Source organism: Pseudophryne corroboree, chromosome 6, assembly GCF_028390025.1.
Source record: "Pseudophryne corroboree isolate aPseCor3 chromosome 6, aPseCor3.hap2, whole genome shotgun sequence".
Classification (NCBI taxonomy): domain Eukaryota; kingdom Metazoa; phylum Chordata; class Amphibia; order Anura; family Myobatrachidae; genus Pseudophryne; species Pseudophryne corroboree.
The window spans coordinates 168,665,765-168,688,061 of record NC_086449.1 but is presented as its reverse complement, the minus strand read 5'-3'; positions in this window follow the sequence as shown (position 1 = coordinate 168,688,061).

Sequence of the window (22,297 nt, the reverse complement as noted above, 5' to 3'; positions counted from 1 at the left end):
CTAAGCAGCTCTTTAGGAGAGCCACCTAGATTGCACCCTTCTCGGCCGGGCACAAAAATCTAACTGAGGCTTGGAGGAGGGTCATAGGGGGAGGAGCCAGTGCACACCACCTGATCCAAAAGCTTTACTTTTTGTGCCCTGTCTCCTGCGGAGCCGCTATTCCCCATGGTCCTTTCAGGAACCCCAGCATCCACTAGGACGATAGAGAAAACCAAGATATTCACGATAGGTTGACGGTAAGGTTTACCGAGCACCTTACTCACTCTGCCCACGCCGACCAATACGACCTGATCACACCGATATGGTGCTGGCGTACTCGACCCAGGGCACCTATTTAACCTTTGTTTACTGGAACATGCGAGGGATATCCGCAGAACACTTACTCTTTCCAGTAAAGGTGAGGTTGTTGGATAATTCCTGAGTGACCAGCGAACTTCCCTTTGTAAAAATAAAAAATTACACAAATCACGTCAGAATGTACAAATAGCGTTTATGACCTTCGTACACAAATAGTACCGGTCAGGTTTACTAATGCACACAATTACGTGCGGTACAATCGTTCAGCACATAAGCAACTAATCTTATGTACGGAGCGACCAGTGGAATCGAAAATTGCGGCTGCGAATTCCTTCAGCAAGAGCTTGTATGGCCTATATGGGTGTTGCACCAACCCTTTTAGGTGTTGTGCCTGTGGACTGTATAGCGGACTTCCTTGTCTGCTGTACCTGAACCTGCTGGTCTGCTATGACCTCCTGGTCTGCTACAGTATGACCTCCTGGTCTGCTATACTCTAATGCTCAAATTTTATGTTTAACCAAGGATGCCTCCCTAGCCACCGTGCATGTCACTTACACGTATGTACCTCACGAGAACTCGATGATTTCTTTTGGTTCAACCTCAAAATTGTATGTAAAAACACTCACTCACCACATGTACACTTTTGTTTCTATTTCTATTTCTGCGCAGAAATTTCTCTTTAGACCAGATGTGTTACAAATTAGGAGAAGGATCTATTAATTTAAATTTCGAATGTTAAAATAAATTTTCGCTATTTATCGCCTGTTGCGTTATTTATCGCGTGTTGTTTGAGTTACGTGGGCGTACCCAGACGCTCCGTTGCGTAATTTACGCTGCGTGCGTCGGCCTTTGCGTACGCGAGTCTCTCTTTGTTAGAGACACGTGTACACCAGTCTTTGTCTACCGTAACCCAACTAACACGTTTTATCAATGTAGATGATCCTCGATCATCTACCAAGCACCACACCAATCTCTCTTTATACCTTTAGGTAGAGTTGCGTGTGCGCTTTACACTTTATCCCTTTACTTTTACACTTTAACTATGAAATAGCGACAACTCTCTCTTAGTACGTTTATCAATTATACAATGGCAAACAGGAGAGTGATATATGAAAATACACGAATGAAAAGAAATGCAGATATGCGTGCGTGTGTACGCAAGACAGAAATAAACAGTTTTAAAAGGACACTATCGTTTTGTTCTTACCTCCGGTCCCGGATTCCTTCAGCACCCTTTACTAAGCGAGGCAGACGCTTATCCAAACAGCACTACGAGGAATATGATCTCCCGCCCTTTGCTGCTGGATAATGTCTGCTGAAATTACCTAGTGCAGATATGTGAAGGACGGGCGAGCCGCCAATTGACAAAGCTGAATATTTATCGTATATAAAACCCTTTATGAGGTCTAAGAACACTGTACGCTATTTACGTATGAAGTACCGTAAGGGTACGCTCGTTGCGTAACAATCGCTTAGCCGTAGTCGAGACGCTCAAGCGTCACGTTCGCTCACGGCCAAGAGATCACAGGCAGGCACGCTATTGGCTGCTGACTAACGTAATGATTCGCTATAGCGTAGCGGACGCTCGGGACCACGAGGAGATCACCAGCGGCGCTGACGCTCACAATGTTAAACCTTTAAATCTAAACCATAAACAATGTAATATGCTGTAAAACCTTAGTGTAGAGATAGGGTGTAGATGCAACACAGTGTAACCTTATTAACTCAAGAGCTGTTTGAGCGTCACCGACGCTCTGAGAATAATTAACACTATAAGAAATACACAGATACCTGGGCTTAGGGTCCAACGCCTAATATATATATATTATGAATGATATACTTGCAAAAGAACTAATACAAATACAAATCATACACTACAATATAACATAGACTACCTAACCAGATAACTACACAGGAAATACAATACAATAAAATTACGTTTTAAGGGAAAATAAGAGAGAAAGCGGAGAAGAGAGAGAGAGAGAGAGAAATTGGCCCACAATAACAAGAAGATCAATATAGTTGCGGAGAAAAACTTACGCACAAAGGAAACGATCGCATGCGCCTCTGGACATCCAGCTCCCGATTTTCAGCAATGATAACCGTTGAAGAGTGAGAGCTGGATGTGATCGGCTTGTCTATTTATGCCCCACACACAATACAATTCAATGGTCCCTACAATCTCATTGTTCATTGGACACAGGAATTCCTCCTCGCATTACAACAAAAGGTCATAGGTTGATTCATACAGGTGGGCCGTGACTATTTCCAACAGCTCAGGTGGGAGGGAAACTGGGTTTCCCGCCGCATGGATAAGTAAGTGCAAATACAGTAAATGTTCATAAACTTCTTATGTCCATAACTATTCGCACGAGCGATTAATCCGCTTTAAACCAACACCGGAATATTGCTAATTAAATACTCTTCCGATGGGTACTAAACACCACTGTATTACTCCTGTCTGACCCTTCGTATCAAACAAAGAGGGATTTCTCTGTCCACGAACATTCTATATTAACCAAACTTTCAGAATCTATCAAAGGGACCATGATCTATAAAATACATTATATAGTGAAAATATGTAACGATTGAGTCGCACGCTACGATCACATAAACTCTACCGTAAATACGCATACCGTGCGCCTGCGGGTGCCCGCGACTGTGAGTATGCGCACGTACTGGAGAGCGTACGCATGCGCAGCACGGACCTGTGTGAGGTGCAAATATGGTAGTGTGCATGGAGATATTTTTCTGACTTTGACACATCGGTTGGAGAATTTTATCCAAAAATACTGAGATGGATTGATAGATGGAATCTCTGGCCGAGATTATTGGGCGTCCAGGTGGATGCTCCAAATTTTTGTGTATTTTTGGAACAGTAAAAAATAACGGGACTACCGGAAAGTCCTTGGTAAGTGCCTTCTGCAAATCGGAATCAATCAGTCCATCGTTGCACGCCTTCCTCAAAATACCGTCTAGCTCTTGTTTGTAAATGACGGAGGGGTCATATGGTAATTCCTCATAAACTTGGGTGTCCGACAGCTGTCGTTGTGCTTCCGACAGGTAGTCGGTCAGATTGACGACAACAATGCCGCCCCCCTTATCGGCGGGGCGGATGATGATATCCTTGTACGACCCCAAGTCCTTAAGGGCTTTGTGTTCTGCTCTGGACAGATTGTAATTAATCTTGGTATTTGCTTTCTCAAACTTGGAGATGGATTCCTCCATAAGGCGGATGTATGTTTTGATTGATGGATTGGTGGACGGGGGGTCAAAGGACGACACAGTTTGAGACCTGATGAATTCCTTGTGTACTGTCGGTTGGTTCGAGGGTGGAGGAGTGGTGGGTTGTACTTGAAAAAATTCCTGTAGCCTGAGTTTTCTGGCAAAGCGATGGGTATCAATTTGCCACGTGAATTCGTCAAATTTGGTGGTAGGAACGAATGATAGGCCTTTCTCCAATACTGCCACCTCGTGTATTGTAAGGACCCTATCTGACAGGTTGTAAATTACCGATTTTTTCTTGTTGAGTACCCTCTGGTTCCTCTTGCATTGCCCGCCCCTACGGGTGGGCGTCATCGTCTGCCTTTTTCTTTTTCGGCAACTGTCGTTGTTGGGTCCCTAAAGGGGTTTGAGATGTAGCTGGTACCTCATTCTCTTGCGGTGTGGTGTCATTATCGCTATTAGAAGTGGCGGACTGGAGGCTCTGTGCTTCCCTTCTTTTGCGCCAGCTATGTCTAGCCCGTGCATTGTAGGGCTTATGTTCCCCTGGTTCTCCTCCCATAAGCCAACGGTAAACGCGGTTCGAATCATAGTCTTCTTTGACTGTCTGGTGTTTGTTCCTTTTAAATTTGACGAGGTCCCGGCGATAAGTGTCACATTGGACCTGTAGTTTGGTCAGCCATTTATGCTGTGTGTCATTCTGCAAGCTGTGCAAGTGTTCCGTTTCCATGAGATTAATTTTGTCCCGGGTGACGGGCTCCACATTTAAACACCCACACAAGGATACCACATTGAGGATACAACATGTATTGACATGTACTTCCTCGTACATCATTTATTTGATAATATGTCCATGCAATCTGTACTACGTTGGCAAATCCATTCGGACAGCCAGAGAAAGGATGGCTCTCCACCGGTCAGCCATAAAACAGGCACTAACAGGGAAGTCCTCAGATCAACCAGTGGCGAGACACTTCGCGGAAAAAAGACACTCTATGAATGACTTCAAACACATCCTGATTGACCACGTGCCTAAATCCATGAGGGGTGGTGACAGGGAGAAGAAATTACTGTGCATAGAGGCTAAATGGATCTTCAAACTCGATACCATCAGTCCAAGAGGTCTGAATGAAATGATGCCTTGGAATTTATTCCTGCATAAATGAATGAGAAGACGCAGGGAACAATGACAGAATCTCTCTAAGATCAAAGATTTCCATCATCGTAATTTCTCTTCTAGCAGCGTTGTCGCCCTGAACTCTCCCTGTTAATCACAAGATCATCAACTAGCATTATTAGCCAGCGACATGCTGTTCCATGTCTATTTTTATTAATTGCTGTCTGTCGATCTTTCACCCTCGGTTTCTGGGACATTTCTCAATTCTTATTTCTTCCGCTAACACTTTTATGTAGTTCACACGCTTTAGCATTACACATTGTTAACGGCAGGCTTTGCCCACGGACCCCAAGGTTAAGAGATGTTTCTCTGTACACATTATGTCGGCACCGACTTTCCGCATTTTCACCCACCATGGTGATCGTTTGCATCTGCCATAATAGGACTTCTTTCTATCACTGTACCATCTCGATCATGTCTCCTGTCACGCACCCGTAGCACACATCTGATAACTTTCCATCCACTCGTGTTTACATTTGCGGTGCACTATTTTCACTACACGACCTCACATTGTTCAGGTCCGTCACATTGGGGCCTGATCGTCACGGGCTAGGAGCCTTGCCAGACTCTAGATGAGTGTTTTAACTTTCTTGTGTTTTGTTTACTGTAGCACGTCACCTGGAGCGCCGGCGTCACCCGGTCTCCATGGCTCCGACGGACGCCGCTTGATGACGTAAGCGGAAGACGCCAGGAACAGCCGGGAGCAGCGGGTGGCGCCGGCCGCACCAGCACTAGGGGGCTTCTCTTCTTCGGGTATAAAGGTATGTTCTTTTCTATCCCTCACTTGTTACTCACCTTGACAAAGGGACTTGCGCGTCCCGAAACGTTGGAATTTTGGAGTGAATTCAATACACTTGATTTTCTAAGACCCTGAGTGCCGCTGATTGCTTCACCGCTTGTTAGGCGCCGAGGGTCCGCCCGTCAGTGCGGCCCGGCGCCTAGCAACTAGGGACGCCGCATGCGGACAGCCGCCGGCTCCCTAGCAACGCTAGACGCCAGGCGCACGGAGCCGCTCAGACCCTAGCAACGGGGACGCCACTGTCGGACCGCGTTCCCCATTGCTGGGTCTAGATTAATCACCTCATTGGTATCCTGGCCGTGGACTTCTCACAGACGCCGGTAATAGCTTCCTGTTTGCTGTGTCTGTTGCAGAGAGTTTTCCAGTCCTGTCTATCCGGTCGTTCCTGTCCTCAGTGGTCCAATACTCGGAAGTTGTCATCTTTTCCTGGAGTCCTGACCGAGCACCTTTAACATCCTGTGGTGTTCGTGAGTCGCGGCGTAGCCGTGTGTTGCGGCTTGACCGCTTACTATTTATTATTTGGTTATATTGTGTTTCGGAGCTTTTGCGGAGGATTCCGCTCCCACAAATCCACTCTGGTATCCAGCGGTGCTGGATAGGAGTAACGGATTCGTGGATTTTTGGTTGTCCTTTTCCCTGGCGGTTTGTCCGCACATACTTCTGGTTTAAGTTAGTTAGCTTGTAGCCCCTGGCCTGGTTGCTTAGTCAGAGGGCCCCTTGTTATCACCCTGTCTCGGATTTCCCTTTGTCTCCCATTAAGACCTGAGGGGGCATCGGAGTTGGGCAGACATAATCCACCCTTCAAACTAGAGATGAGCGGGTTCGGTTTCTCTGAATCCGAACCCGCCAGAACTTCATGTTTTTTTTCACGGGTCCGAGCGACTCGGATCTTCCCGCCTTGCTCGGTTAACCCGAGCGCGCCCGAACGTCATCATGACGCTGTCGGATTCTCGCGAGGCTCGGATTCTATCGCGAGACTCGGATTCTATATAAGGAGCCGCGCGTCGCCGCCATTTTCACACGTGCATTGAGATTGATAGGGAGAGGACGTGGCTGGCGTCCTCTCCATTTAGATTATAAGAGACTGAGAGAGATTTACTGGAGCTGACTAGGAGGAGTACTGTTACTGTAGAAGTGTAGAGACTGAGTGGAGAGAGTTTACTAGTGAGGACAGTGCAGTTTACTTTATAATCCGTTCTCTGCCTGAAAAAAGCGATACACAGCACACAGTGACTCAGTCACATACCATATCTGTGTGCACTGCTCAGGCTCAGGCCAGTGTGCTGCATCATCTATTATCTATATATAATATTATATATATCTGTCTGACTGCTCAGCTCACACAGCTTATAATTGTGCGGGAGACTGGGGAGCACTACTGCAGTGCCAGTTATAGGTTATAGCAGGAGCCAGGAGTACATAATATATTATATAGTGAGTGACCACCAGACACACAGTGCAGTTTATTTAATATATCCGTTCTCTGCCTGAAAAAAGCGATACACACAGTGACTCAGTCAGTCACATACCATATCTGTGTGCACTGCTCAGGCTCAGGCCAGTGTGCTGCATCATCTATTATCTATATATAATATTATATATATCTGTCTGACTGCTCAGCTCACACAGCTTATAATTGTGGGGGAGACTGGGGAGCACTACTGCAGTGCCAGTTATAGGTTATAGCAGGAGCCAGGAGTACATAATATATTATATAGTGAGTGACCACCAGACACACAGTGCAGTTTATTTAATATATCCGTTCTCTGCCTGAAAAAAGCGATACACACAGTGACTCAGTCAGTCACATACCATATCTGTGTGCACTGCTCAGGCTCAGGCCAGTGTGCTGCATCATCTATATATATTATTTATCTGTCTGACTGCTCAGCTCACACAGCTTATAATTGTGGGGGAGACTGGGGAGCACTACTGCAGTGCCAGTTATAGGTTATAGCAGGAGCCAGGAGTACATAATATATTATATAGTGAGTGACCACCAGACACACAGTGCAGTTTATTTAATATATCCGTTCTCTGCCTGAAAAAAGCGATACACACAGTGACTCAGTCAGTCACATACCATATCTGTGTGCACTGCTCAGGCTCAGGCCAGTGTGCTGCATCATCTATATATATTATATATCTGTCTGACTGCTCAGCTCACACAGCTTATAATTGTGGGGGAGACTGGGGAGCACTACTGCAGTGCCAGTTATAGGTTATAGCAGGAGCCAGGAGTACATATTATATTAAAATTAAACAGTGCACACTTTTGCTGCAGGAGTGCCACTGCCAGTGTGACTGACCAGTGACCTGACCACACTGACCACCAGTATAGTTAGTAGTATACTTATATTGTGATTGCCTGAAAAAGTTAAACACTCGTCGTGTGACTTCACTTGTGTGTTTTTTTTTTTTTTATTCTATAAAAATAAAACTCATTCTGCTGACAGACAGTGTCCAGCAGGTCCGTCATTATATAATATATAATATATACCTGTCCGGCTGCAGTAGTGATATATATATATTTTTTATATCATTTATCATCCAGTCGCAGCAGACACAGTACGGTAGTTCACGGCTGTGGCTACCTCTGTGTCTCTGCACTCGGCAGGCAGTCCGTCCATAATTGTAATACCACCTAACCGTGGATTTTTTTCATTCTTCTTTATACATACATAGTTACATAGACATCTTCTCTTTATCAACCAGTCTATATTAGCTGCAGACACAGTACAGTACGGTAGTTCACGGCTGTGGCTACCTCTGTGTCTGCACTCGGCAGGCAGTCCGTCCATAATTGTATACCACCTAACCGTGGTTTTTTTTCATTCTTCTTTATACATACATAGTTACATAGACATCTTCTCTTTATCAACCAGTCTATATTAGCTGCAGACACAGTACAGTACGGTAGTTCACGGCTGTGGCTACCTCTGTGTCTGCACTCGGCAGGCAGTCCGTCCATAATTGTATACCACCTAACCGTGGATTTTTTTCAGTCTTCTTTATACATACATAGTTACATAGACATCTTCTCTTTATCAACCAGTCTATATTAGCTGCAGACACAGTACAGTACGGTAGTTCACGGCTGTGGCTACCTCTGTGTCTGCAGTCGGCAGGCAGTCCATAATTGTATACTAGTATCCATCTCCATTGTTTACCTGAGGTGCCTTTTAGTTGTGCCTATTAAAATATGGAGAACAAAAATGTTGAGGTTCCAAAATTAGGGAAAGATCAAGATCCACTTCCACCTCGTGCTGAAGCTGCTGCCACTAGTCATGGCCGAGACGATGAAATGCCAGCAACGTCGTCTGCCAAGGCCGATGCCCAATGTCATAGTACAGAGCATGTCAAATCCAAAACACCAAATATCAGAAAAAAAAGGACTCCAAAACCTAAAATAAAATTGTCGGAGGAGAAGCGTAAACTTGCCAATATGCCATTTACCACACGGAGTGGCAAGGAACGGCTGAGGCCCTGGCCTATGTTCATGGCTAGTGGTTCAGCTTCACATGAGGATGGAAGCACTCAGCCTCTCGCTAGAAAAATGAAAAGACTCAAGCTGGCAAAAGCAGCACAGCAAAGAACTGTGCATTCTTCGAAATCCCAAATCCACAAGGAGAGTCCAATTGTGTCGGTTGCGATGCCTGACCTTCCCAACACTGGACGTGAAGAGCATGCGCCTTCCACCATTTGCACGCCCCCTGCAAGTGCTGGAAGGAGCACCCGCAGTCCAGTTCCTGATAGTCAGATTGAAGATGTCAGTGTTGAAGTACACCAGGATGAGGAGGATATGGGTGTTGCTGGCGCTGGGGAGGAAATTGACCAGGAGGATTCTGATGGTGAGGTGGTTTGTTTAAGTCAGGCACCCGGGGAGACACCTGTTGTCCGTGGGAGGAATATGGCCGTTGACATGCCAGGTGAAAATACCAAAAAAATCAGCTCTTCGGTGTGGAGGTATTTCAACAGAAATGCGGACAACAGGTGTCAAGCCGTGTGTTCCCTTTGTCAAGCTGTAATAAGTAGGGGTAAGGACGTTAACCACCTCGGAACATCCTCCCTTATACGTCACCTGCAGCGCATTCATAATAAGTCAGTGACAAGTTCAAAAACTTTGGGTGACAGCGGAAGCAGTCCACTGACCAGTAAATCCCTTCCTCTTGTAACCAAGCTCACGCAAACCACCCCACCAACTCCCTCAGTGTCAATTTCCTCCTTCCCCAGGAATGCCAATAGTCCTGCAGGCCATGTCACTGGCAATTCTGACGAGTCCTCTCCTGCCTGGGATTCCTCCGATGCATCCTTGCGTGTAACGCCTACTGCTGCTGGCGCTGCTGTTGTTGCCGCTGGGAGTCGATGGTCATCCCAGAGGGGAAGTCGTAAGCCCACTTGTACTACTTCCAGTAAGCAATTGACTGTTCAACAGTCCTTTGCGAGGAAGATGAAATATCACAGCAGTCATCCTACTGCAAAGCGGATAACTGAGGCCTTGACAACTATGTTGGTGTTAGACGTGCGTCCGGTATCCGCCGTTAGTTCACAGGGAACTAGACAATTTATTGAGGCAGTGTGCCCCCGTTACCAAATACCATCTAGGTTCCACTTCTCTAGGCAGGCGATACCGAGAATGTACACGGACGTCAGAAAAAGACTCACCAGTGTCCTAAAAAATGCAGTTGTACCCAATGTCCACTTAACCACGGACATGTGGACAAGTGGAGCAGGGCAGGGTCAGGACTATATGACTGTGACAGCCCACTGGGTAGATGTATGGACTCCCGCCGCAAGAACAGCAGCGGCGGCACCAGTAGCAGCATCTCGCAAACGCCAACTCTTTCCTAGGCAGGCTACGCTTTGTATCACCGCTTTCCAGAATACGCACACAGCTGAAAACCTCTTACGGCAACTGAGGAAGATCATCGCGGAATGGCTTACCCCAATTGGACTCTCCTGTGGATTTGTGGCATCGGACAACGCCAGCAATATTGTGTGTGCATTAAATATGGGCAAATTCCAGCACGTCCCATGTTTTGCACATACCTTGAATTTGGTGGTGCAGAATTTTTTAAAAAACGACAGGGGCGTGCAAGAGATGCTGTCGGTGGCCAGAAGAATTGCGGGACACTTTCGGCGTACAGGCACCACGTACAGAAGACTGGAGCACCACCAAAAACTACTGAACCTGCCCTGCCATCATCTGAAGCAAGAAGTGGTAACGAGGTGGAATTCAACCCTCTATATGCTTCAGAGGTTGGAGGAGCAGCAAAAGGCCATTCAAGCCTATACAATTGAGCACGATATAGGAGGTGGAATGCACCTGTCTCAAGTGCAGTGGAGAATGATTTCAACGTTGTGCAAGGTTCTGATGCCCTTTGAACTTGCCACACGTGAAGTCAGTTCAGACACTGCCAGCCTGAGTCAGGTCATTCCCCTCATCAGGCTTTTGCAGAAGAAGCTGGAGGCATTGAAGAAGGAGCTAAAAGGGAGCGATTCCGCTAGGCATGTGGGACTTGTGGATGCAGCCCTTAATTCGCTTAACAAGGATTCACGGGTGGTCAATCTGTTGAAATCAGAGCACTACATTTTGGCCACCGTGCTCGATCCTAGATTTAAAGCCTACCTTGGATCTCTCTTTCCGGCAGACACAAGTCTGCTGGGGTTGAAAGACCTGCTGGTGACAAAATTGTCAAGTCAAGCGGAACGCGACCTGTCAACATCTCCTCCTTCACATTCTCCCGCAACTGGGGGTGCGAGGAAAAGGCTCAGAATTCCGAGCCCACCCGCTGGCGGTGATGCAGGGCAGTCTGGAGCGACTGCTGATGCTGACATCTGGTCCGGACTGAAGGACCTGACAACGATTACGGACATGTCGTCTACTGTCACTGCATATGATTCTCTCAACATTGATAGAATGGTGGAGGATTATATGAGTGACCGCATCCAAGTAGGCACGTCACACAGTCCGTACTTATACTGGCAGGAAAAAGAGGCAATTTGGAGGCCCTTGCACAAACTGGCTTTATTCTACCTAAGTTGCCCTCCCACAAGTGTGTACTCCGAAAGAGTGTTTAGTGCCGCCGCTCACCTTGTCAGCAATCGGCGTACGAGGTTACATCCAGAAAATGTGGAGAAGATGATGTTCATTAAAATGAATTATAATCAATTCCTCCGCGGAGACATTGACCAGCAGCAATTGCCTCCACAAAGTACACAGGGAGCTGAGATGGTGGATTCCAGTGGGGACGAATTGATAATCTGTGAGGAGGGGGATGTACACGGTGATATATCGGAGGGTGAAGATGAGGTGGACATCTTGCCTCTGTAGAGCCAGTTTGTGCAAGGAGAGATTAATTGCTTCTTTTTTTGGGGGGGTCCAAACCAACCCGTCATATCAGTCACAGTCGTGTGGCAGACCCTGTCACTGAAATGATGGGTTGGTTAAAGTGTGCATGTCCTGTTTTGTTTATACAACATAAGGGTGGGTGGGAGGGCCCAAGGACAATTCCATCTTGCACCTCTTTTTTCTTTTCTTTTTCTTTGCATCATGTGCTGATTGGGGAGGGTTTTTTGGAAGGGACATCCTGCGTGACACTGCAGTGCCACTCCTAGATGGGCCCGGTGTTTGTGTCGGCCACTAGGGTCGCTAATCTTACTCACACAGTCAGCTACCTCATTGCGCCTCTTTTTTTCTTTGCGTCATGTGCTGTTTGGGGAGGGTTTTTTGGAAGGGACATCCTGCGTGACACTGCAGTGCCACTCCTAGATGGGCCCGGTGTTTGTGTCGGCCACTAGGGTCGCTAATCTTACTCACACAGCTACCTCATTGCGCCTCTTTTTTTCTTTGCGTCATGTGCTGTTTGGGGAGGGTTTTTTGGAAGGGACATCCTGCGTGACACTGCAGTGCCACTCCTACATGGGCCCGGTGTTTGTGTCGGCCACTAGGGTCGCTAATCTTACTCACACAGCTACCTCATTGCGCCTCTTTTTTTCTTTGCGTCATGTGCTGTTTGGGGAGGGTTTTTTGGAAGGGCCATCCTGCGTGACACTGCAGTGCCACTCCTAGATGGGCCCGGTGTTTGTGTCGGCCACTAGGGTCGCTAATCTTACTCACACAGCTACCTCATTGCGCCTCTTTTTTTCTTTGCGTCATGTGCTGTTTGGGGAGGTTTTTTTGGAAGGGACATCCTGCGTGACACTGCAGTGACACTCCTAGATGGGCCCGGTGTTTGTGTCGGCCACTAGGGTCGCTTATCTTACTCACACAGCGACCTCGGTGCAAATTTTAGGACTAAAAATAATATTGTGAGGTGTGAGGTATTCAGAATAGACTGAAAATGAGTGTAAATTATGGTTTTTGAGGTTAATAATACTTTGGGATCAAAATGACCCCCAAATTCTATGATTTAAGCTGTTTTTTAGTGTTTTTTGAAAAAAACACCCGAATCCAAAACACACCCGAATCCGACAAAAAAAAATCGGTGAGGTTTTGCCAAAACGCGTTCGAACCCAAAACACGGCCGCGGAACCGAACCCAAAACCAAAACACAAAACCCGAAAAATTTCAGGCGCTCATCTCTACTTCAAACGCGGCTGCCATGGGCTCAAGCAACCATAGTCTCGCAGGGGATTTCTGATAACACGGGCGAGACAACGGAGTTAGGGCGCCAGGGGTTACTAGGCTTTCCTGCTCCCGTAACCAGCATTCCATTCCAGTACTCTGACCTCCGTCATAAGATCACCTCTGGTCAGACGTACTGGTATTATAACATTATTACCGGCCAGACTAAAATTTAAAATTAAACAGGGTTTGATTTTTTCCCTTATTTCAGTTTGGAAGATTTGTCGGCCTCATGAATCCCACTGGTGTAGGGCCAAATCCTGGCCAGCTTCTAGTTAGTCAGATTCAAGAACTTACTCAGATGGTTCAGGATCTATCCCTTCGGGTGAGGTCACAGGAAGATCTGTTACGGACTTCCCCGAGGGTCGTTCCTGAACCAAAAATGCATTTGCCTGACCGTTTTTCTGGGGATAGAAAGCAGTTTTTTAATTTTAAAGAGTCTTGTAAACTTTATTTTCGTTTAAGACCAGTCTCCTCAGGTACGGAATCTCAGCGGGTCGGAATTATTATTTCTTTACTTCAGGGGGATCCCCAGACCTGGGCTTTTGGTTTAAGAACTGACGATCCGGCATTGTTGTCTGTAGACGCCTTTCTGGGGTCTTTAGGGCTATTGTATGATGACCCTGATAGAGAGGCATCCGCCGAGAGTCATTTGCGTGCTCTCAGACAGGGTAAGAATCCCGCAGAGATTTATTGTACGGAGTTTCGCCGTTGGTCGAACGACTGTGGATGGAATGACCCAGCCCTGCGCAGTCAGTTTCGCCTCGGCTTATCTGAGTCTATAAAAGACAGTCTCCTTCAGTATCCCGCTCCTGAGACTCTTGATAAACTCATGGAGCTTTCTATTAAGATTGATCGTCGTCTCAGAGAGCGGAGGGCTGAAAAAGGAGCATCTGTCGGGTCTACTCCTGGTGTTTTTTCCATTCCTGTGGACATAGAGGAGCCCATGCAGATAGGTCTCTCCAAGCTGTCTCCTGAAGAAAGAACCAGAAGGCAAAATTCTGGTCTTTGTTTGTACTGTGGGAGTAAGGGACATTTTGCCCGTAATTGTCCGAACAAGTCGGGAAACGCCTCGACCAAGTGAATTGTGAGGGGGTTCACTTTGGTCTGCAGCTTATCTCCTCAAATAATTCACTGTTAGTCCCAGCTAAAGTTTCCTTTGGCAGCCTCTGTTCCTCGGTGTCGGCTTTTGTTGACAGTGGAGCTGCAGGGAACTTTATGGACTTAACGTGGGCCAAGGCCTTAGGTATTCCTCAGTTAGCCTTGGGTAGGTGTATCACCATGCATGGTTTAGATGGGAGTCCCTTGTCCAATGGGGTTATTTCTCTCTGTACACCTCCTGTACTATTTTCGGTAGGAGCTCTTCATTCCGAAAAAATTTAATTTTTCCTTACCCATTGCCCAGCAGTTCCAGTGGTTCTGGGTCACCCTTGGCTGGCCTTTCATAATCCCATCATTGATTGGCAGTCGGGGGAGATCTCACAGTGGGGTACCATCTGTAATAAAGAATGTATTACGCTTCCCATCAGAATAGCTGCTGTCATTCCCGCACCCATTCCTGTGGAATACCAGGATTTTGTTGATGTTTTTTCCAAGGGCAATGCGGACATTCTGCCTTCCCATCGGCCTTATGATTGTGCTATTGAGCTAATTCCTGGTGCCACTTTGCCTAAGGGAAGGTTATATGCATTGTCCGGACCAGAAACTGTGGCCATGAATGAATATGTTAAAGAAAGCCTAGGGAAAGGATTTATCAGGCCGTCTAAATCCCCTTTAAGTGCAGGCTTCTTCTTTGTGGAGAAGAAGGATGGATCACTCAGACCTTGCATTGACTTTAGAGCCTTGAATAAAATCTCAGTAAAAAATACTTACCCTTTGCCGCTGATTTCTGTCCTCTTTGATCAGCTACGTTCGGCTGTGATTTTTTCTAAGATTGACCTGAGAGGAGCATATAACCTCATCCGAATCAAGTCAGGGGATGAGTGGAAAACGGCATTCAGTACTCAGTCGGGTCACTATGAGTATCTGGTTATGCCATTCGGCCTGTCTAACGCTCCGGCAGTTTTCCAGGATCTCATTAACGATGTGCTCCGTGATTTTCTTGGAAGATTCGTAGTAGTCTATTTAGATGATATCTTGATATATTCTGACTCTATTGAACAACACGTTACCCAGGTGCGTCAGGTTCTAAAAAAATTACGTGAAAATCACCTATATGCCAAGCTGGAGAAGTGTGAATTTCATGTCACGGAGGTATCCTTTTTAGGGTACATTATTTCCCCTCGGGGATTCTGTATGGAACCGAAGAAGCTCCAAGCCATCCTTAGTTGGGCGCAACCCACCAACTTAAAAGCAATTCAGCGCTTTTTAGGGTTTGCGAATTATTATAGAAGATTTATTCACTCTTTCTCCGACCTAGTTGCTCCCATTGTGGCACTGACTAAGAAGGGAGCGGATCCAACCAACTGGTCACGTGAAGCTGAGTTATCTTTTCAGGCCTTGAAACAAGCCTTTGTCTCAGCCCCGGTCCTCAGACATCCCAACCCAGAATTGCCTTTCATTGTTGAGGTTGATGCCTCGGAGGTTGGAGTAGGGGCTATCCTATCTCAGAAGGATCCGGATTCTCTAGAATTACATCCTTGTGCCTTTATGTCCAGGAAATTCTCATCTGCTGAATCCAACTACGATGTTGGTAACCGGGAATTACTGGCTATTAAATGGGCTTTCGAGGAGTGGAGGCATTGGCTTGAGGGAGCAACACATACCATTTCAGTTTTGACTGATCACAAAAATCTTCAGTACATTGAATCAGCTAAACGGCTGAATGCCCGGCAAGCTCGTTGGGCTTTATTTTTTACTCGTTTCAAGTTTATTATCACCTTCAGGCCAGGTTCCAAGAATGTCAAGGCGGATGCCCTATCACGCAGTTTTCTTCCAGTTCATGATAACAGTCCTGTTACTCCCATACTTCCGTCTTCAGTCATTCGGGCAGGCCTCACACAAGATTTATTTACCCAGTTAAAGCAGCTTCAACATCAAGCTCCTGGAAATACTCCTGCTGGTCGTCTTTATGTCCCTGAGTTTTTGAGAGCAACTGTTTTGACGGAGTTTCATGATAGCAAAGTTGCCGGGCATCCGGGGATCGCTAAGACTTTGGAATTAGTCTCCCGCTCAGTATGGTGGCCTGGTCTTTCCAAAGACATTAAGGAGTTTGTTTTTTCGTGTCAGGTCTGTGCACAGCATAAAGTTCCCCGTTCCTTGCCTATCGGTCAACTTATGCCCTTGAATGTTCCTCTCAGGCCATGGTCTCATATTTCCATGGATTTTGTGGTGGACCTCCCTCTGTCAGCCGGATGCCGAGTCATATGGGTGGTAGTTGACCGTTTTAGCAAGATGGCCCATTTCATTGCTCTTCCCCGATTGCCATCTGCCCAGGGATTGGCAGTTTTGTTCCTCCGCCATGTTTTCAGACTCCATGGGTTACCCACTGATATTGTTTCTGATCGGGGTCCACAATTCATTGCACAATTTTGGAAGTCTTTTTGTGCCTCTTTAAAGATGAAATTGTCTTTAACGTCTGGCTACCATCCCCAATCCAACGGGCAGACTGAGCGAGTTAATCAATCATTAAAACAATATTTGCGTTTGTACTCGGCCAAACTCCAAAATGACTGGTCCGAGTTTCTTCCGTTGGCGGAGTTTGCTTACAACAATGCCTGTCATTCCTCCACCAATGTGTCTCCATTTTTTACAGTTTTTGGTTTTCACCCCAGAGCTAATTCCTTTTTTCAACATTCCTCTGTCTCCTCACTGACCTTGACCGCTCATCTCAGACTCATTTGGAGAAAAGTGCACCTTGCTCTCAGAAAAGCGGCATTTCGGGAGAAAAAATTTTCTGACAGGCTCCGGCGGCCGTGCACTTTTAAAGTTGGAGATAGGGTGTGGTTGTCGACTCGCAACATTAGACTTCGACAAACCTCAGCCAGATTGGGCCCTAAATTTATTGGACCATTTCATATTATAAAAAAAATCAATCCAGTTGCTTTCCGGTTACGTTTACCAAGAACTCTCCGGATCGGAAATACTTTCCATTGCTCCCTGTTGAAACCATACGTTTCTTCCAGTAGATTTCCTCGGAAGATCTCTCAGGGGAAATCACCAATAGATGTACAGGGTCAGCAGGAGTTCTTGGTGGAGAAGGTTCTCGATTCCAAGTTGTCCCGGGGTCGGCTTTATTTTTTGGTACATTGGAGAGGTTATGGTCCAGAAGAAAGGTCTTGGGTCCTGGATGAGGATCTCCATGCCCCGAGGCTCAAAAAGGCATTTTTTCGAGAATTTCCTCAGAAACCTGGCCTTAGGGGTTCCTTGACCCCTCCTCAAGGGGGGGGTACTGTTAGGCGCCGAGGGTCCGCCCGTCAGTGCGGCCCGGCGCCTAGCAACTAGGGACGCCGCATGCGGACAGCCGCCGGCTCCCAAGCAACGCTAGACGCCGGGCGCACGGAGCCGCTCAGACCCTAGCAACGGGGACGCCACTGTCGGACCGCGTTCCCCGTTGCTGGGTCTAGATTAATCACCTCATTGGTATCCTGGCCGTGCAGCATGCAGCTGCACGGCATGATTGTTAATTACCCTGTCTGGCTCCTGATTGGAGGGCTCCCAGTTAAAAGCACTCTCTGGACTTCTCACAGACGCCGGTAATAGCTTCCTGTTTGCTGTGTCTGTTGCAGAGAGTTTTCCAGTCCTGTCTATCCGGTCGTTCCTGTCCTCAGTGGTCCAATACTCGGAAGTTGTCATCTTTTCCTGGAGTCCTGACTGAGCACCTTTAACATCCTGTGGTGTTCGTGAGTCGCGGCGTAGCCGTGTGTTGCGGCTTGACCGCTTACTATTTATTATTTGGTTATATTGTGTTTCGGAGCTTTTGCGGAGGATTCCGCTCCCACAAATCCACTCTGGTATCCAGCGGTGCTGGATAGGAGTAACGGATTCGTGGATTTTTGGTTGTCCTTTTCCCTGGCGGTTTGTCCGCACATACTTCTGGTTTAAGTTAGTTAGCTTGTAGCCCCTGGCCTGGTTGCTTAGTCAGAGGGCCCCTTGTTATCACCCTGTCTCGGATTTCCCTTTGTCTCCCATTAAGACCTGAGGGGGCATCGGAGTTGGGCAGACATAATCCGCCCTTCAAACGCGGCTGCCATGGGCTCAAGCAACCATAGTCTCGCAGGGGATTTCTGATAACACGGGCGAGACAACGGAGTTAGGGCGCCAGGGGTTACTAGGCTTTCCTGCTCCCGTAACCAGCATTCCATTCCAGTACTCTGACCTCCGTCATAAGATCACCTCTGGTCAGACGTACTGGTATCATAACACCGCTATTTGCTTTATCCATTTACACCAGAGGGCACCAGGGCTCACCACTCTCTTATTGTGGGAGTGCCGGTCCATGCCATAACTCTATATACATATATATATATATATTCACACACCACACACACACACACATATATACAAAAAGTGTACTCTAACATCCTTGCTGCGGGAGGCTACATAGTGTGGCGTTGCTGTGATGCGTACTCGTCGCAGCATAGCGCAGCCTCCCGCAGCTGTTTCCCATAGCCTTATGTAAGTCTATCTATCTACACTAGTTTAACAGACCAAGCATATACTGGGTCACCTCAGTCTCCACCCCCATGGTTGGCTCCACCCCTCTCTGGAAACCCCCTTGTGCAAATCCTGCGTTTATCCCTGGGTAAGGAGCAGGTGGTGCGGCAAGTGGCAGTTTGAAGCGAGTGGCAGCTGGCATAGGTCCTGAGGTCACTGCTTCCTACCTTACTTTATCAGGAAGCGGGTCCCTCCTCTCCAGCTAGCGCCATCTTCCCAGTGATAGTTGGGAAGATGATGCTGGCCACCGGAGAAGAGTTCACCGGGAAGATGTTGCCGCCGATGCCGGCAACAGCACAGGTTGCCGGCATTGGGAAAGGGGGGATATCGGACTCGGGCCTTCCAGCAGCCCAGCGCCACTGGCTACGGGAGTGGTAAGATAATGTTTGAGGCAGAAGGGTTTTAGATACTTACTGGGATCCGTCTGGATTTTGACTGCCAGGATTTCGTACCCAACCCATTTTAAGGGCAACTCTTTAGCCACACACGGAGACAGGAATTTTGGAGCCCTACAGTTTCTTCATGAGTGATTTCTAATAGCACCTGCAGAGATAACATTAATTGCTCCTAAGTCTTACGTACCCACTCACCACCTCCTTCTAGTTTGACTACTGACCTATACCAACCTCGACTGAAGGAGCTACATAAACTTAAAATAAAGGAGTTTCTTTGTTCAACACAATAGTTCAAAGGATTATTCAAATAAAACTTCTGCTGTCAGTGGATCCTACTATCACTGCAGCATAGCAACCATTATTATCACCTTAGGCTCATCCCTAACTGAGCCGCAGGTATCTTTTGACTTACGGAGAGACAGTGAGGAGCAACGTATACTGTATGTGCACCAACTAAAGAATCTCGGCCAACAAGTATAGACTCTATTAAGGCATAGGGTCTAATTCAGATCTGATCGCTGGGCTGCGTTTTGTGCTGTTCTGCGATCAGATAGTTGCCGCCTACAGGGGGAGCTGTGCAAGTGTGCGTTCCTATGTGTAACAGAGCTGCTAAAAATTAGTTTGTGCAGTGAGTGCTCAGACCAGCACTTACTCTTCCAGTGAGATTGAATTCTGCTGATCGGGGCCGGAGCGGACATCAGACTCCGTCCCTCAAAACGCTTGAGCCTGCCTGCATTTTTCCAGACACTCCCTGAAAACGATCAGTTGACACCCACAAACGGCCTATTCCTGTCAATCACCTTGCGAACGCCCGTGCAAATGGATCCTTTGCACCATCCTTTCGCTGACCGCCGATGCCCATTGTAGCCATCTGCCACGCCTGCACATTGCGGCTCAGATGCATGTGCAGTTCGGATCTGACCGCCCGCTGTGCGAAAACGCACAGCAGTGATCAGATCTGAATTAGGCTCTTAGTTGTATTCTGGACTATAGTTCCTGGAAACAATAGATTAGTGTACAGTTTTATTTATATATATATATATATATATATATATATATATATATATTAACACATGTCCATCCAAAACTTTCCAGCCAGGGTGTAGACAGAACCAGCACACTGCTTAATATTCAATCAGCTTTTTACTTCATATAGCAGGTATAATATTCAATCAGCTTATGACTTCATATAGCAAGTAAGCACAAACATCTGGATTCAGCAGATACTCATCGTATGCAAGGCAAATGCAGACTGGAAAAATCCCAAACAGCCGTTTTCGGTGCTCCTTCCTCTGGGGAAAACCAGTAAAAGTGCCATAGTGCCTGGTGCTAAAGTGTCAAAGTGCTGTGCAAAGTGCTGCATCAAAGGAGAGCATTATTTATGCTCCCCTAATCACATTCATCACCGGCAACTGGAGTCCCGTGCCGCCCCGGGGCCGGTCACACCGCAATCCCCATTCCCGGAACCACCCACCGGTGGAACGCACGCCGCGTACCACTTGACCGGAAGTTCCGGCCTGTGGAACGCAAGCGGCGCGTCACCAAGTCCAGGTCCGGGAAACGCGGCTAGCAACAGCGTCCCCGGCAACATTGCTCACGGGCCCAGAATACCAGATAGAAGTGTTATGCACAGTATAGGAAAAAAACCATCAAAAAAGTAACAAAAGTAACAAAAACAAAATACATATAAGGATCAGTTGATACTCTGGAGTATTAATTAAGGATCTTATTAATCTGTTACGTATTCCAATTAATATAGCATATATACTCCAAGGCCACAATGGCTATATAGTGTCAAAATGATCCCAAATATCCAACAAACAAAAATAAAGTGATATAAACACAATAGTGAGAATTATACCATCAATATCCAAAAAACAAATTCAGGGCATAATCTATACATCCTATAAGGGGTCCATCAGAAATTACTTAGAGAAAGGGACTAAAGGAAAATTCATCATTTAAACCATGGGGTACCATCGCGTCCATACGATATATCCAACGACACTCTTGTTGTAACAGTAATTTGTGTCTGTCACCTCCCCTTCTCAAGGGTGGCAATTGGTCGATCGGCATATATGCAAAATCATTCAGCTTATGTCCCTGTGTAACATAATGTCTCGCAACTGGAGGCGTGTTCCCATCTAGCTTCTGGTAGGCCTTTTTTATAGAGGATCTGTGCATTCCAATTCTCTCTTTAAGCATGCATATGGTTTTCCCTATGTAAACCTTCTTGCAAGGGCAGGTTATCATGTAGGTCACAAATTTAGTTTCACATGTCATCTGATAGCGTAAAGGATAACGTGTTCCCCTTGTAGGGTGACAGCAGCTTTAACCAGTCTGCATAAAATTGCAATTGACACAACCAGGACATTTGTAGGCACCAGTTTGAAGTTGTAACCAATTTGTTCCCCTGCCCACACGTGGACTAATATCAGAGAAGGTCACTTTTTCTTTCAGGTTACAGCTCCGCTTATAGCAAAATAATGGTGGCTTGTTACAATAGTTCTGCATCACCGGGTCTGATTGCAATATGTGCCAGTGTCTGCGAATTGACTGGCGAGCATTACCAGAGGAAATAGAGTAAGTGCTGGCAAAAACCAAACATTCTGGCTCAGGCTTAACCCGTGATTGTAGCAATTCATCCCGTGGTAGTTGCACACATCTATCTATGGCCTGTTGCTCTTCTGCGATGTCATATCCTCTGTTGATGAATTTGTCACCCATCATTGCAAGAGCATCGGGTAATTCCTCATGGTTAGAGGTGATTCTTGCCACTAATTGAGAAAAAGGTAACCCCTTCTTTAAAGCTGGTGGATGGAAACTAGATGCAAGTAAGAGAGAATTTTTATCAGTGGGCTTCCTGTAGATTCCTGTTGACAGTACCCCATTGCATATCTGCACAGAAACATCAAGAAAACTGATCTCTGAAGCACTGTGATTGCTAGTAAATCTGATGGACCCCGGCAGATTGTTAAGTTTATTAACAAAATCAGTTAGCATCTTTTCGCCACCAGTCCACAGTATGAAAAGATCGTCAATATATCGTACATAGAATTTAATATATTCTGATTACAATGTGTCACCCATGATATGACGCTTTTCATACTGATACATAAATAAAT